This window comes from Solanum stenotomum, chromosome 3 (genome assembly GCF_019186545.1).
Source record: "Solanum stenotomum isolate F172 chromosome 3, ASM1918654v1, whole genome shotgun sequence".
Classification (NCBI taxonomy): Eukaryota; Viridiplantae; Streptophyta; class Magnoliopsida; order Solanales; family Solanaceae; genus Solanum; species Solanum stenotomum.
The window spans coordinates 41642979-41656381 of record NC_064284.1 but is presented as its reverse complement, the minus strand read 5'-3'; the positions used below and the strand labels follow the sequence as shown (position 1 = coordinate 41656381).

At 36.8% G+C, this 13403-nt stretch overlaps 1 long non-coding RNA gene across 2 annotated transcripts in view; it reads left to right on the top strand.

Annotated features, from left to right (window-relative positions):
* The window catches only part of LOC125858603 (uncharacterized), a 7903-nt gene extending 5824 nt beyond the window's left edge, over positions 1–2079 (top strand). Inside the window, exons 2-5 of one of the 2 annotated variants that reach the window (XR_007445760.1) lie at positions 866–980; positions 1296–1362; positions 1450–1528; positions 1813–2079. This is a non-coding gene — a long non-coding RNA (uncharacterized LOC125858603). Of the gene's footprint in view, positions 1–865; positions 981–1295; positions 1363–1449; positions 1627–1812 lie in introns of those variants that run through there. The other variant, XR_007445759.1, reaches the window with a different exon arrangement.
* The last annotated feature ends 11324 nt before the right edge of the window (positions 2080–13403 follow it).

The window sequence follows — 13403 nt, the reverse complement described above, 5'->3', positions numbered from 1 at the left end:
AGATGAAAAAATAAAAATTTGAAGTTGACAATATTTTTTAAAAACAAATTTAAATTTTTTTCTTTTTGAAGGGGGTTGGGGACTGATAGGGGGGTTGATGGGGGCGGGGGCGAGGGTAGTGGATGGGGGGTAAAAAAATAAAAAATTGAAATTAGAAATATCTTTTAAAAACAATTTTTAATATTTTTTTGCGAGGGGGTGGGGGTAGGGGTAAGGGTGGGGTAAAAAAATTGAATTTAAAAACAAGCTTTAAATTTTATTTTATTTTTTTGGGGGGGGGGATGGTTTGAGGGTAGGGACAAAATAAATTGATTTTTTCAACAAAAAAATTATTGTAATTTGAAGTTGGAAGAGAGTTTTGGAAAATATTTTCCTTAAGTCTAGAAGGAAGTCATTTTCCTTAAATTTGAGGAAAATGAGTTGATTTGGATAACATTTTCCAAAACATTTAGTCCAACCAAACATGAGAAAATTGAAAAATATTTTCCGGAAAATGTTTTCCTTCATACCAAACACACCCTTAGTATATTATCGATTTATTTCCATGAATAGTTATCCTATTCAAATCAATTCTTTTAATGTTGCAATTAGAGTGTTATCATTCCCTCAAAATAATAATTAGGGCTTACAAATACTTTTTTCAGTTTGGTCACTCCAATTTAAAACATTTGCGTAGTGAAATGAAAGGGGCAGATTTTAAATGACCAGTTCTTGAAATTTTCCATCTTTTAGTAACTCTAAAACTTGTAGTTTTCGAAGAAATTTGCTTTGTAGAGATTCAACATAACTTTATTGAGTATGTTCGGTGTTGAAACTGAATTTCACACGTACGATGGGTTCTTCCTGTCAATGTTGTCTCGCCCAGGAGGTGAGAAGAGTTGAGAACAAAGTGGCGAATGGGTGTGTAACGCAGTGCGAATCTGCCGAACAGTCTCGGGCCAAATCCTGAAGAAAGCTAAAAAGCGCTTTTTGATGAGCCTGTATCCTTTTCAATATTCATATTGAGTTCCATTCTGTAAATGGGAGGTACCTTGGATGCTGAATTGGGTTTCTCATGTGTAGTTTCATTGACTAGTGTCTTTGGGGTTTTGTTTTCTGAAAAAGATTTTGGGGATAGGCGTAGCGCTGTAGGAGTAGGGGTAGGGGTAGGGGAAATGGGCGAGGGGAATCAAACTCTCGCAACAAGGTGAAAGTTTTGGTAGCCAACCAACCGAGCTACTAAGATTACCAGGCTTGTATCTTTGGTGTTCCTTGTCTTGAATTGTTTTATCTTTCCTTAACTATTTCTTTATTAGAATCATTGTGGCGATAAATTGGAAGCGGTACCATCTTTGTATATATCCGTTGCACATTTGGATCGTGGTGGGTATTAAAGCAATGCTTTGTTTACTGAAAATTGGTGTAGTATTTTTTGAGAAGACTCAGTTGTTTTCCCTTTTGCTGATCTAGGTTGACTACACTACAGTGTTTCTTTTTCGGCCCTTGATGTTTGTTGATAATGAACTTGCTCCTGGAATGGGATTTTAAGGTCACCTCTCTAGGACTATAGTCTAATTTAGTTTCAGTTTGTCATAGATGTGGCATTGACAACAATAAAAATATACCCAGTATAATTTCACTAGTAAGGTCTAGGAAGCATAATGTGTACACAAAGTTACCCCTACCTTGTAAAGGTAGAGAGCCTATTTCAATAAGAGCTAAAAAGATGGAGGGATTTTGTATGCATCCAAAAGAAGTAAAGAGAGAAAACTGTAGTTATCACAAATGTTCATCTCTTTACTTCGTTTTTTCACTTTTACTTTAGATGTGCAGGACGGTGGACGCGAAACTGGAACAAACAGATTGTATAATTTCTAAAGGAAGTTGCCTTCAATAACCTTTTCCAACTTTACAATCTAGTTAAGTAGTTCTTTTAGACAAAGCAAGGTATATACTTTTCTCTATTTTCTATTACTCTTGTAGTAAGCTGCTGGCACTATACTCATGGGAGATATTGGTCATCAAAATATCTTGCAACTCGTACAAGATTTGATTCAGAGAAGCACAACTAGTTGGGTAGGGTTTAACTTGTACTGTCTCTCTTGAATTATATTTGTTGTTTGAGTTCGGTAAAGTGTTGTAGCAGATTAATAACAAAGTTAATCCCCTACTCAACAAGATATGTGCATTGTGAAATTATATAAACTATAGGTCAGTCACTCTTATGCTATACAAACCTGAGGTTGCTGTGCAAGATACTTACTAAGTGTTATTTGCAAAATGTCAAATTGTATTTACATTGTGAAATCCACATGTACATTTTAGACCTGCTTGGTTGTGGTTCTCATCAAATGGTTTTGGGTTTCTTCGGTGACAATTTTTATAGTTAGAAATCATTGGTTGGGGTAGTGTAATTGGCAAGTGTAATTAAAACAGTGAGAATTGACTCATATAACGATGGAATTAGTTGTTGCTCTCCTTGTTAGAAATTGAATGCAATTTTTGGTAAGATAGTTTGATCTTGAAATGATATTGCACCTGTCAACATTTTAATTCCATTTTTCTCTGTTAAACTTAATGGATTGTTCTTTATCGACATACTGAAAGGTAAGAACCAGTTAGATTTATTTCTTTTTTTGTTCTTTTGCAATTATATCTCAGCTTGTCATTCCTATTTGGTGATTTATGGTTATCTAGATTACATAATATGCTAAGAGCTACTCTTGCATTCGATCTATGTCTAGATAATGCTTAAAGCTAATAATTGATCCTTTCTGATCACTCTGATTTGCATGGTGATTAATTCTTGTATTAATGAGCTTCTTGTGATGATAAAACAAATTTGGTTTAAAAGAACCTGTATTTAAGGTAGAAGTATTTAGTTGACGTGCAGCATCCCTTTGACCGGTTAAGTTCAACAAAAAAAGCTTGAAAAACAAGTATAAAAACAAGGCTTTCCTGAATCTTTAAGCTTATCTTCTGTTTGGTGTTGAGTCCATTTATCAATCACATATTCAATATTTGTTTAACTGTCAAATGAGCGAAGTTATTCAAGGATTCTCACTGAATACATATGCTGGAAAGAGATAGACTATAACTAATCTAATTTCTAAAATAGTTAGCTTGAGAAAGCAAAGTTCTTATATATAATTATTAATTGGCTCTTATGGCTCTGTAATTGATGTGTCCTTGAAACTAAACATAAAAAAGTAATGTCTTTTTCATCAGGTAGTAAAAAAAATGTCTACTTTTGCTGGGTTCTTTTATAGAATTAATTGTTGCTTACTTTCCGGGAGTTGATCGTGACAAGTAAGTATTTTTATTAATTGGAATTTGTACCTTTTAGATTCTATGGTACTAGGTATGTTCAAGTAATGTGTTTCAAGTAAATGTCTATTTTTCTTTGCTTTCATGTCTGTAACATGAAATAAGACTAATATCATCTGGTAGCATCTTCTCTTGGGAATTCACAAAAAAGCAATTCTCATCTTAAAACTGGATTAGTTCTTTAATGGGATAAGGGTCTGAAAAATACCTCAACTTTGGTCGAATTTGCTGTTGCGATACTCAACTTTCATGAGGACCTATTACCTCCCTAGACTATTTAATACCGTATTTTTTACCCCCTGAAATATTTAATAGTGTATTTTAAAGGTATATATGTGCCCATGTGGACACATTACTATTTATAATTATGCATTATTTTTTATGTCCACGTGATCAAATATATATGTTTAAAATACGGTATTAAATAGTCTAGGGAGGTAATAGGTCTTCATGAAAGTTTAGTATCGCAACAACAAATTCGATCAAAGTTGGGATATTTTTCAGACCCTTATCCCTTCTTTAATTAGTTAGTTTTTTTGGCTACTTTCGATTTTTGGGCTCAATTTTTATGGCATAGTGATTAGGTAACTTTTGAACATTATTGGGAGTGCAATTCACTCTTCTTTTTTTTTCCTCTGAAGAATTGCTACACAATTGATTGTTTGTTCCAATAATAGTTTAAATCTCATTATGTTGGTGTATGACAACGACTATCTATTTGTATTATTGCTTGAGTTGAATTCTAAGGGCTAGAACTGTAGTTTTAGCTTAGTTCCTTAAATGAAAGTTATACATTCTAACTGTTAATCATTAACAAGTGTTTGTGTTATTCATTAAACTTGTGTTGAAGGTAGTTTTTGAGGGATATTACCTTAATTAGTAGTGGTGTTTCTTGCTACCGTAACTCTCTGTCTTTTTCTTTTTTTTTGAAATGTTAAATGGTTTGTATTGTTGTTTCTTATTCTGTCTCTTTTATTTTGTTGTTCAAATGGTAAATGTTTTAACCCTCAATCACACCTTAAGCTTATCAAGGACATACCTTAGATGGTGGTGTTTTTGAGGGTTATTGTTGTTTGCTTTGAGATAACTTAGGCTTGATAATAATAATAAAACCAGAAGGTAGGGATTCCCACCGTCCTCGACATAAGTAGATGAAATAGCCTTGAGTTGGTCAAGGTGTCGACTTTGTTATAGTCATATCATGCTATGCTGGAGTATGCTTGTTTTATCTTAGGATTACGGATTACCAATTACCAAATCAGACAGATCTAGTCTGCTAAGTCTTTTAGTTTCTATTAGTGATCTGCTTATAAGAAAATCTAGTATGTTAAGTCTTAGTTTCTATTAGTGATCTGCTTATAAGGAATTTATCTCACAAATTGAACTTTTGTTGCATTTCCAAAAGGGAAAAACTGCAAAGCTGACTCAGGCGCTGAGGTATACTTAATTCTAGACTCTATTACTCGTTCTCTCTTTTTCCTCTTCCTTATAATTATCGTTGACACTCATCTTGTGTAGAGAGGCCCAACATTTACTTTCGGATAACATTGTTGGACTAAATCGTTATTTTGAATTATTTATTTTCTGTAGAATACTCCATTTTAGTAATCTTAAACGGTGTAATTTAGGCACCACTATCTCATTCCTCTCTAGTCACACTTATTTTTCCTTTGAAGATATTTTTTATTAAAAAATTTCTCAGGCATTATTTAAGTGCTTGAATTACATTGAAGGAAGTGGACTCAAAAGACCTCCAATTGCTTTGATCAATACAAACTTAGGTAAAAATAGGGACAATGGAAGAAAAAGATCCATATAGGCGATAACTACTAGTTGAGGATAGGTATTAGACTTGTATGAAACTTTTTTCTTGATAATGCGTAGTAGTTGTTGTATAGTATTAGTGCTTGAAAGATATTTATTTGTGTTTGATGGCAAACGGACAATGTATCTGCAGAGAAACTTGTGAAGATTCAGATGTCATCTACTTTGAAGAAGCAATTGGTTAATGATTGGGAATTCATCATGCATCATAATAAGGTATATATGTGTAGGATAATGACTAGGTTTATTTGACGTAGTTTTTGTTGACGAGCTCATTAACAGTTGAAGACACAAGTGACAATAACAACTACACTTCAGTCCCAAATAAGTGATGAGAAGTTTCATGTTGCTCATCAATAGGTTGTTCTGTTTATGTAGCTGATAGAAAATATATTTGCAAAAAAATTTGCACGAGCTTTTATGGAAACTGGAAGTACTCCGGACACAAAAAAACTTGGATTCCTCTGTTTCTATTTCTAGTGTTTCGTGGAGATTGACTCCTATAATAATTTTTTATCAAGTAATATTGCTCCAATCATACTATTAATGTTTACTTAGCAGGAGTCGTGTCCAACAAGACCCAAGTTCTAGTATTGGATACATTGTGGATGTAATTAAAGCATTTTCTTGTGTTAGCTTCTGGGAGGGAGCATAGATGAGTGACCAACCATGGAAAATGGGAAACCCATAATAGAGCTATCAACCAGAAGTAGAATTGTTTAATCATCTTATCTCAACTTGGAACCCTAAAAAAGGCGTATCCAAATTGATACAGGCGATGCCTAATTTGCTTTGAGATCTTTGCTGATTTACTAGACCAAGTTCTTCCCAGGCCACAGCTAATCTGAACAGGATTAGAATATTACTAGATAATATGACACTGATTTGTCCAGCTACATGTATGTATTCTTCCCTACAAGTGGCATCTGGAGTTGATCATTACAATATTTCTTTAAGTGCAAATGAAATAAGGAGAGTTACCAAGAGATCAGGAGTTGGGACGTAGTTGATTGTATTATTATGTCATTTTCTGTCTTTTTAATTTATATTCGTGTAATTGATATCTTTATCAAAATATAAATATATTCATCTTTTATTTGCAGGATGAATATGCATAGTTCAACACTGCTGTCGTACAAGTACTATTGGAAGAAGATTTTTTTAAAAAAAATTACTAGTAGTATTAGAACATAATGAACTTGGTTATGCTTTTTTTTTACAAGTAAAGGCATTTGTAGAGGTATTTAATTTTTTGAAAGTAGTAAATATCTAGTACATCAATACTATGTATTGACTTCTGTAGATTTATATAATTTTTAATTTTTGAAGAAATGTGACTATTCACAAATTGTTGCCAAAACTATATAGAAATATTCGATTTATTGTAATAAAAATCATTTTTACCAAAAGTCTTCCTAACAAATTACTACTAACTATTTGCAACAACTAACGTTGTTGGTAAAAAAGTTTAATTTATGGCAACATTAAATTTTGTTGCGAAAAATTATATAAGCCACAACTATACGAATGAAAGGCAACAATATTTTTGGTTGCGTCACTAGGTTTTTGGGAACAATTTATTTTGTTGTTGTAAAAACTTTTCCATCGGCGTTTATTGCAACAACTTTTTAATTGTTGCCAAAAGTACTTTTGGCAACAATACCCAATATATGGCAACAAAATGTTGAAAAATGTCTTCTTTCTTGTAGTGTATAACTTGCAGGATATAGAACACCTCAACTAAGTGGATCCATTAAGAAATGCTTAGAAGCATTAAGGAATCATCTAAAAAGAATGATTCTTTCTAACCACGTTGGATATATGGTTTATGGAGACTTGAGTTATTATGAACCTGTCCCCATATCGATTGTCACGACCCGATTTCTTGAGTCATGATGGCACCTACATACCCTACCAGTAGGTAAGCCAACCCGCAACCCAGAACATCAAGCAATGAGCGAAAGGGCAGAAACTAGCGAAAACAATAATTTAAACAAGAATAACAATGCGGAAGCAACCCAAAATAAATATATACAGAAATCCCTCCCAGAACTTGGAAGTCACTACTACAGAGCTATCTAATAAAGAGTACAAGTCCCAAAAGTGGGCCACAACAGAGCGTGTCTCAAAGGCAACAAGACTAGCTAAAACAAAAGAAGGAGACAGAACAAACCCCAAAACGCCAAGTGCTCTCCCTCGTCTCCGAATCACAGCTGCAAAAGAAGGCTGGAACTAATCACCGCTGGTAACTGGTACTGGGACCTGCATCACGAAATAGATGCAGAGCGTAGCATGAGTACCAACACAACAGGTACTCAGTAGGCATCATAGGCCGACTGAGCAAAAAGGGTAAAAACAATAAGAAAGGATAGAATCTAGACACAGAGAGGTCAAAACGGATAAGAAAAGAAAGCACACGAGCATACCAGAAACAAACTAAGTACAACTAAACTAAACCTAACTGGACCCCCATATGCCCAGAAGGTACACTCGTGCACAAGCTCAAATAAAACCTGAACGAACCCCCATAACCCCGACAGGTACACGGAAAAGCTAAGTCTACTGAGAAAGAAGAAAATCGAGCTCCCAGCCCAAAGTAACTAAGATAATCCATCAGACTCCACCCAGCCAGTAGTGCACTCCCAGCCCAGCTAGAAAGAGTGATCCTAGGGGGCACCCAACCAAACAGTCCACTCCTAGCCCAGCTAGAAAGAGGGACCCGTGAGTGAGGTAGATATCGCGAGTCGTCCTACCATGCAGTCAGCTCCTAGCCCAACTAGAAAGAGCGACCCGGGGACACCCAACCAGCAGCACACTCCCAGCCCAGTTAGAAAGAGAGGCCCGGGGGTGATCGCCGATATCACCGAGTCTACCCAGCCAGCGATACGTTCCCAGCCCAGCTAGAAAGAATGACCCCGGGGGTGATGGTATCTCCAATAGGATTCAATCCAACAACAACCACCGTGGAACGCCGTCCACTCTAAGACATCACAGAAAAGGCTCCAAACCTATACTATCTACATCCCACGCCTCGAGCGATGCACCAAACCTTCGAGAATACGTCGGAACCGCATAATGAGAGGGAGAAGATACAGAAGTACAGCAAGTAGCGATAACGCCTAATCTAAGGCTCAAACTGTCAGACTCAAGTCTGCTATTCCAGTCTACAAGGAGCTGAGTCATCCGAACGACGTCGGCAGCAAGTTAAGGCTATCTAGCCCACACGGTCATAAGTCTAAGGCAATGCTAGCCTAACCTAGACTAAGGACATCATGCTTACGGTTAAGGATGAACAAGGCATGCAATACATAACATACAAGCATACAATAGCATTTAGCACATAAGCATGCAAATCTACTAAACCGGTTAACATGATACTATACCCGATATGTGGCCAATCGATCTTAACATGAGGTATCTAATCAAAGTAATGTAGTAAACCGGTACCCACCCCCAATTCACTCCAATCGACATGTTTTTACACAATTAAGCTCAATCTTAAAGAAAGGAAGCCGTAGCCTACCTTAAGGCCGATCGCGCGCTCTCCAAATCACTTTACCGGAGCTTTCCCTTTCCGAACAACCTCGAAACGCTGCCCCGCTATCAAAAATAGAGTCACAACGTTACTACGGTCATTTAGACACCAAAATCACAACAAACGGAGACAAGTCAATTTTGGAGTCAAAAGGGGAATCGTGGGACCCGCACCAAACTGTCCGAATTTGACTCCGTCAAAAGACCCTAAACAGTGCCCCAAACTTATGTCCCAAATTGGAACACAATTCGAGGCTCAAAACATAGCAAAATCAACAAGCAAGAAACCACACTTTAATCAACTAAAAGAAAGCCTACAGCAGCAGTCTAAACTCGAAATAAATGAAAATCGAAAGGTGCCCAACACTATTTAAACACTCTACGACGAAGTCTTGACAATTCTCAACAAGTGGGACTTCGAATCACCCAAAACCAAGCTAAAATGAGTGAGATATGACCAAAACAATAATACCAAAAACAAAGGCTCGAAAAAGGTACTGCAGTCGGGTTTTGTCGCGAAATTACCTCGAACTACGCGTACCTAACAAATTTCAAACACCCTACAGCGAAGCCACCGAAAATATGAAGCTCCCGCACTTCGAATCGCCTAAATCGGACAAAAGATGAGAGAGTTATGAGGGTTTAAAGTTTGGAAATATGTTGCTGTTTTTTCTGCATTTATTGCAGATTTTCTGCAATAATTTCCAAAACTTAAAACTCTGACGGGGTGCTCCGATCTCATTCAGAACCCCGTGCACGCAAACGAGATATGCAACCATACCAAATTCGATATTTTGGACTCAACGACGCAGTCGAAATTTCCATCAGAGGTCATCTCGATAAAAAGTGGGCCCCACTTCCAAAAGTCATTTTAAGTCAAAACCCACAAAAGGGCTCGAAAAGACATCAAAAATCTCGAGACACAAAAGAAGGGTCAATCTAGACCAAACTCGACATTCCAGAGCTAACCGCGCTGACGGAATTCTCATCCGAGCGCGTTTACTCAAAATGTTGACCAAAGTCAAACTTAGGCTTAAACTTAAAGTTAAAAAGCCTAATCGCACCGACTCACACTGAAAACCTCGGGAGTCATGTTGACCATGCTAATAGCCTAAAATGACCCTTCCGGAGCTGATAGAATCGTCAGAATTGGATTTCAATGTCATCTTCTTGAACTTTTGATCGAAAATGATCGTTCAAGGTTCATAAGCTCCAAAACACAAAAACTCGCACCAAGACCAAACGAACGACCAGGTGACCGAACTGTCAGTCCCAGTAAGTCATAAATGACTTGGGGTCGCTACAGGAACACTCTAAACGACACACAGAAGGCAAGACACAGAAATGACCTGGAGGGTCATTATATTGGTGCTCAATACTACTCCCAAAATATACTCAGCTCAAATATGGGAAAATATAACTCTTTCTTTGTGGTTTGAGATTATTGCTCAAAAGCTCTCTTGGAAAATCAGTGTTTTCTCTCTTGTTTAAATGTGAAAACATTTACTCTTTGAGAATACTTAGTTCCCATATAATCATTTAAAGAAAACAAACTTCGCTCTTACTCGTACTCAATTCAATGCTCAAGTCTTAAAACAAGTTTAAAAACATTTGTAAAAGACATTTGAAATGACTCTAAGAACTCTTTAGACTTGACTCTTAACTTTCCTTGAATTTGAATTTATGGATTAAAGGTAATGGTTCAAAATTATGGATGATTTATATATGTTTAGATGTCATTTAGAATAGTTAGAATTGATAGTCAGTACACTTTAGAAGGACTCATATGGGCTAAACGATGAAAAACGTGTGGGTGCAGGCGACCCTGGCACACTTCTAGTGCGAGGCGCCAACCTCTAAAGTTCAGAGACTCAATTTTGGCGCATTGCTGGTGCGTTGCCAGAGCCCCTCTGGTGCATCTGGGCTCGCCGCGCCAGACCTTCCATAGGCAACCTCAACAAATTTTTCAACTCGTTTTCTGATCTTAATTCAACTAAATTTGATTCTTTTTCTCAATTTCTCTTTAGATTCAGATACCCAAAACATGTACACAAGAATCTAAGTCAAAACAACTCTAATAATCGACACGATTATCTTAAGAAACTCATCAATCTCATCCCCATTCAAGAACGAAAGCAAATTCAAGAACACACATCAATAACATTAAACTTTCAACTCTTTTGGATAAATTCACGCTGAAATAAACATGTTTGACGCGTGGGTGGACGAACCAAATGCTATGTGAACTCACATATCTTATGAGGGATCAACCCATGGCGAAATCTGCACAAAACCTTCAAGAACTTGACGAAATCTTGACCTTTTCTCCTTCTTACTCCTCTTGAGCTCTTTCTCTAAAAAACCCAGAGTGAAATTTGAGTGCGTAAACTGAATCAATTCAGTTTAGGCCCCTAATTAATTTTAAAATATGAATTAACTTCATTGGGTAGGGAAAAGACCAAAATACCCCTCTTAAATTCGGGTAACTTTCCTTAATTGGGAAGCCTAACTTCCAACGAGCATATCTCCCGCATACAAGCTCGAAAATTCACAAACTTGGTGGCGTTGGAAAGAGGATTCCAAGAACTTTCATTGATATCTTATTTGCCATCGAACACATCTTGTACTGAAAGTTATGGTCATTTAAAGTTGACCCAAAACTCATACTTAACATAACTTGTCCAAATTTCAGATTTTCATTCTTTACAAAAATAGTTCTTTCTAATTCTTGCTCTTTCAAATAGCAGGGTGTTACAATAGCCCCCCTTAGGAACATTCGTCCTCGAATGAGATCAGATCACTCCAAGTAGACTAAGGGTGTAATATGTAACATTCAACTCAAACAACTAACAAGCAAATGTACCACATTCAGTATATCGATTAAAGAGTACTAAGAAGAGAATTAGTACCTTGATCTGGAATGTCTCCGGACTAAAAGAGATATGGATATTTCTTCTTCATGTCCTCCTCAGCCTCCCATGTAGCTTCATCAACACACTAATTTGTCCATAAGACCTTGACTGATGCTACCTCCTTGGTTCTCAATTTGTGACCTGGTGGTCTAGAATCTTAACAAGAATCTCCTCATAAGATAAGCTATCCTTAATACCAATATATTTAGTGGATATGATAAGTGAAGGATCACCCATAACCCTTTTTCAACATAGAAATGTGAAACATTGGATGAACTATTGCTAACTCTTGCGGTAACTCCAACTCATAAACTAAAATACCAATCCTCTTGGATATTATGTAAGGACCAATATACAGGGGACTAAGTTTCCCCTTCTTAACAAATCTCATAACACCCAATCATCTACTTCAAACTCTAAGACTCTTCTCCTAACATCTGTATAGGATTTCTGACGACTCTGGGTTCTTTTCAACCTTTCTTGAACAACCTTTACTTTCTCCATAGCTTTATGAACTTAAGTCTGGTCCTATCAACCCAGCTTCACAAACCTCAAACAATCCAATAGGAGATCTATATCTTCTCCTTTAAAGAGCTTCATAAGGAGCCATCTGGATTCTAGAATGTTGTAGGTGATCATCCCAATTACCTTTGAAATCAATCACACAAGTCGTCAACATATCTTCCCAAGTTTGAATACTGCGCTCTACTTGACCATCTGTTTGAGAATAAAAAACATTACTCAAGTTCACCTTCAAACCCAAACCTTTCTTGAAAGCCTTCCAGAATTGTGCAGTAAATTGTGCACCTTTATCTAAAATTATCGAAGCTGGAACTCCATGAAGTGTAACTACCTATTAAAGATACAACTTGGCATAGTCCTCTTCTGAATGGGTAGTCTTTATGGGCAAAAATGGGCTGATTTTGTCATTCGATCTTCAATCACCCAAATAGAATTATGCTGCCTGCGAGACTGCTTTAAATCAGTAATAAAATCCATATTGATCATCTCCCACTTCCATTATGAAATCTCTATATTCTAAGCCATATCCAGTGAAGCTTGGAGGATTAATCCTTAAGAACTCATAGATCCTTGAAGTATCAGCCACTTCCTGTCGATTATCTCTCTGTCTAACTTGATTGGTCAAAACATGACTCAATATTCGTATAGCTTCACAGAACTCAACATTGGTGACCTCTCCTTGTAGGTTGCACTTCAGGTGCGTTAGGTACCCCTTGTTCCTCGACATTCCTCCTAGCAAGACGACCTCGGATAGCTCTTCGTGGAGGGATGATCTGAAAGATACGCGCAAGCATGAATTAGAAGAAACATTTTAGAGATAAACTCTATTGCACGAAATGAGTATGAAAGAAGTGAGATAGTTCCTAAATGTTGCAACCTCCTAATTATACATGTGTCAAGCTTCACACTGATAACTAGGACTCTATAGACACGACTTCGTAGACTCCCTAGGACTCTTGATCTATGTGCTCTTATACCAAGTTTGTCAAGCCCCGAGCCTACACCATTGGCGGGACTGACACTCGAGAACCATTGTTGGCCCCAAGCGAACCCTTGGTCTGGCTAGACTCTCAATGGAAGACTTTAAGCTATAATAAAAGAAAACAAATGCAACTTTACTCAACTATCTCAAAATAATTGTTGCTCCCAATTGCACACGCAAGTGTACGTGGTCGCGCAAGTAATATAGTGGCTCTTAAAAAAACCAGATTATCGAACCCAAAGGACTTGCCAATTAACTATTTTTACTAAATTATACTGATCTAATTATTTATTTAAGAGAGCCAAAAGAAAAGAATTCAAAAA